Below are 5,033 nucleotides of genomic sequence, written 5' to 3' on the forward strand. Positions count from 1 at the left end.
AGCAGCTGCGAGCGTCTCATTTATATACCTACGGACCATTCTATTTACTCAGAGGGGTGAACAGCCCATTGGAAGAGTCCACTTTCCAATATCCCCTCTGATTCGACTATAGTAGGCATGACCAAATACGCTAACCATTACACTACCCACGCCTCCATGAACATGCGTCTCGCATGGCAAATGATCAACAAACTTTAATTTTTTTTTTTTTTAACTTTTCTTATAAGTAGACAAACATACAAAGTTACATATATACATGGATACAGTGTTTTAACAAGGGGGAATATCTTTCCTTAAATTAAATTAAAAATACTTCTTGTATCTTATTGAGGAATATGTACACAAAACTGTTTCAAACACTGTTTTCATTTTTCTCATGTTCTCATGCGTTCCAAACTTCTTCCTCGAACTTCTCAATGCTTTCTCCGTCTTTCTGGTATCTTCTGATGACCCTTACTGTTTTCTTGTGACTGCCTCCATCAGTTTGTACACCCACATCGCTCTTAGAACTCAGAGTCTTGCAACAGGGACAATGGAATGGTAGCGAAGCTGCACTTGAATCCTCAGACTTGTCTTTATCCAAAATACTTTCTGTAGATGTATTGGGGACTGGACTCTCTTCCACAATTTTTCTCTTCATTCCAGGTAAGGAAGGTGTTGTTGCTTTTCTAATGGTTCTTCCAGATTCAAGGTCGGGATCAAAGATGAGTTCTCCTGGATCCTGCTGCCATGCCAGGTCATCGTCCGTTTCTTCACTCACGGCAGCCACACAGCTAGTAACAGTCGCAGATGTGTTTGCTGTGGGTGTAGTGTGTACTCTCTTTTGATGTCGAACGAGAAGTGACGGTTTTGCAAAGGCTTTATCACAAAGGCTACACTCGTATTGTCTTTTCTTCATGTCCTCAGAGGCACAGGTGATGAGATGTTCTCTCCACTCTTCATGCGATGGAAGTCTGTGAAGACAAATGGAACACAGGAACCCTGGTTTCCTTGGAGTTACTTTTGTCAAAGGCATTTCGTGGTCAAAGATCTGGAAAAAAAAACATATAACACATTTTCATTTACAAATTATAGTCAAACTGATAATCTGAGTGCCAATTTGGCCTTTTTCGCTGTCTTCGACTTGTATATTCTATTTCTATTTCATTCAAATCTGTATTTGGTACATATTGAACATCGTCTCCCTTTTCACTACCAATATCTTCTACACTTGTATTTTCACCCCCACCCACCGGAAGGCACTCATTTTCACTTTCTGTCTCGAGACTGAGGTTTTGCGACTTATATGGTCTCAGCCTATCTATATGAACCACCATTGTTTTCTTTTCACCCTCTCGCTTAACTTTATATGTAAGATCTGTGTGCTTCTCTATAATTTCATAAGGACCATACCAAAAGCTCATAAGCTTTGGAGACTTTCCTACAATTCTTTGAGGGATAAATACTAACACTTTGTTACCAATTTCAAAGTGTTTAGGAGCCACATTCTTATCATGGTACCGTTTCTGCCTTAGCATAGCTTGATTTGTAATTTCTCGAGTGGATCGATGGGCTTCTTCCATAATGTCATGTAACTTCCACACATATTCATGAACACTCATGTTTTCTTTATCTCTGGGTAAACCATACATAATGTCCAAGGGAGTGGAAACTTCCCTTCCCAACATTAGCATGTTAGGTGTATACCCTGTACTCTCGTGAATAGCTGAGCGATACGCCATTAGTACGTAAGGCAAGTGTTCGTCCCAGTCAGTTTGATGATCTGAGACATAGGCAGTTAACATTGTAGCTAAAGTTTTATTAAATCTCTCAACCATCCCATCTGACTTGGGATGAAAGGCGGTTGTTCGTGTTTTCCGAATACCCAGTAAGCTACAAATATCCTTAAACAGTCTACTCTCATATTGCCGTCCTTGATCGCTATGTATGACTTCTGGCACTCCAAATCTGGAAATAAACTGCTCCACTAGTACTTCGGCTACGGTCTGGGCTTCCATGTTCTTCATTGGATACGCCTCCGTCCACTTAGTGAAGTAGTCTGCGATGACAAGTATATATTTGTTGCCTCTGTCCGTCTCTGGCAATGGACCCATTATATCCGTTGCTATACGCTCTAAGGGAGATCCGGTTTGGTCAACTTGCATGTAGGATTTTCCTGCTGAGCGATTCTTTCTCTTTCTGCACTGTGGACAACCTGTCACATAACTCCTTACGTCACTTTGCAATCCCGTCCAATAAAACCGATCTCTCACTTTTTCTAGAGTCTTATGGACTCCAAGATGTCCCGAGGTTCTGGCATCATGACAAAGCTCTAGAATCTCTCTTCTTTCTGATAAAGGAACAATTACTTGGTGATACATCTTTTTATCAGTAGTCCATTTTCTACAAAGAACACCATCCTTAATTTCAAGGTTGTTCCACTGTGACCAAAGGGATTTAAGAACCTTACTTTTATGCTTGATATCAGAATATTCTGGACGTTTACTATCATTCACCCAGGTTTTGACTTGTGATAAGTCCTCGTCATTGTCCTGAAGCGTATTCAAATCACTGGAAACAGAATCAATCATTGCAATAACTTCACACTCAGCACCGGGAGTAGTCGGTTCCTCTTGAATCGCCTCTTTATCCCAGTCTTCTGTAAATCCGCACTGACGGCAGGGTAACCGACTAAGACTATCTGCATTCCCGTGCTTAGCACCAGGCCGGTGTTTTATTTCCATGTCATATGTATTGAGGAGTTCTATCCATCTAGCTACCTGGCCTTGGGGATCCTTGAAGCTAAGGAGCCATTTTAGGGCACTGTGATCCGTTCGAACAATCACCTTGTGTCCATACAAGTAGTGTCGGAAATGTTTAGCGGCAAACACCACCCCTAAGAGTTCTTTGCGTGTTACACAGTACCGCCGTTCGGTCTTGGATAGCGTTCTGCTGGCATACGCTATTACCCTTAGATGTCCATCTATCTCTTGTGACAAAACAGCGCCCAACCCGTACTGACTGGCATCAGTGTCTAAAACGAATGGTAAGGAAAAGTCAGGGTGACATAGTATAGGTGCTGTAGTCAAGCAAAGCTTCAATGTTTCAAATGCAGTTTGGCATTCAGTGGTCCACTTAAACTCTCTACCTTTCTCAGTCAGTTTAAACAGAGGCTTAGCAATGGAAGAAAACCCTTTTATAAATCTTCTGTAGTAACTACATAACCCTGTAAAGGATCTTACTTCGCTAGCATTCAGGGGAACTGGCCACTTGGATATGACAGAAATCTTCTGTGGGTCCGTCTGTACTCCTTTCCCCGACACTTTATATCCCAGGAATAACACTTCTTTCTTAAACAAAGAGCATTTCTTTCCCTTTAGCTTTAAACCTGCATCTCTCAATTTGACAAACACCTGTTCTAAATTAACCAGGGTTTCCTCAAACGTGTGTCCAAATACAATGATATCGTCGATGTAGACCAAGCATATCTTGTAATTGAGACCTGATAATACTGTTTCCATAAGTCTCTCGAATGTTGCCGGACTGTTACAGAGGCCAAATGGCATAACAGTAAATTGATACAGTCCGTTGCGAGTAGCAAATGCTGTTTTGGCTTGTCACTTTCTTCCATCTCGACTTGCCAATAGCCGGAGTGGAGATCAAGGGTGCAAAACCAGGTGGCTCCCCGCAAACGGTCTAACGAGTCATCAATCCTCGGTAAAGGATATGCATCCTTTACCGTTTTGCTGTTCAGGGATCTGTAATCCACACAAAACCTTTTTGTTCCATCCTTCTTTTCAACAAGTACTACACCTGCAGCCCAAGGGCTTGACGAAGGTTCTACTATTCCCTTTTCTATCATGTTTTCTACCTCCTTGTCTACGAATTCAGCAGCATGGTGAGGCAATCTACGAGGAGGTTGTTTTGTAGGTTTTGCGTTCTCCGTGTTGATCTTATGTTTCGCGACTGAAGTACGGCCAAAGTCATCTTTTGTTTTGGAGAAGATGTTTTGGAACCTAATGAGAAGGTTCCCCACCTTCTCTGCTTGGTCTGGGTCTAACTCTTGTTTTGTTTCCAAGAACAATTCCTTTAAGTGATCCGGAATAGCATTGGTATCCTCGACAGTGTCAATATTACAATTGAGCTCTTTGTTCTCGATCACATTTGCAACAGGTGCTGTTGTCCCCACAACGGTATTCTTGTACACAGTCTTGGGATCACTGGACAAATTCATTAACCTTAACATCACCTCCTCTTTAGGATTCACGAGGGATCTCGCAACCAAGGCCTTACCAGATTTCTTAAACTTCTCACTGGCTTCAATGACTAACGGTTCAGAGTATTCCGTATCAGGTGGAAGTAACAATTGACCTGGACAAACCAATTCACTTCTTGGAGGTATAGAAACAGTTTCCTTGATACTCACACGGAAACATCCTATGTGCCCTTTTAACAAAAGTTCATGTTCGGTGTCTCCAATATACATCTTGGTAGATGTCACATCTACCAAGCATTTATTCCGCTTGAAGAAATCCAAACCAAGGATACCTTCTGCACTTATATCGGCAACCATTACCTCAAAGTGAAATTCACTTGTTCCGAGACTTATGTGCAGATTGCATTTCCCTTTTACTTTTAGCATAGCTCCATCCGCTAGAATGATGTTCTGGGTAACGGGAATAAGTTCATTTCTGTTTTCTTTGGCAATCTTTTTGAAAATAGTATCTGAAATAATTGTTAAGGTCGCTCCCGTGTCTACCAAGAAATTACATGGTACCTTATTCACAAGTGCATTTACAAAAAGACCGGCTTGTATATCCATTCTGGTTTGTGTGAGGGAACTTGTAGCTCCTTTGGTACCCTGGACATCTTTATTCGTCCTTTCAGTTTGTTTTACGCTATTGCTTGCTGAAGACCTCTGTACTTGGTTCTTACCTTGGTCACCAGCCACCTTGTTCTTTGCAAAACAGTTCTTTGCTTGGTGTCCTCTTTTTCCGCAGTTGTGACACTTGTATGGAAAATTACTTGCAGAGGGAGGAATTTTCTGCTTGTCA

This window comes from Saccostrea cucullata, unplaced genomic scaffold (genome assembly GCF_032062105.1).
Source record: "Saccostrea cucullata isolate Sc308-1 unplaced genomic scaffold, CSIRO_AGI_Scuc_v1 ctg3886, whole genome shotgun sequence".
NCBI lineage: Eukaryota > Metazoa > Mollusca > Bivalvia > Ostreida > Ostreidae > Saccostrea > Saccostrea cuccullata.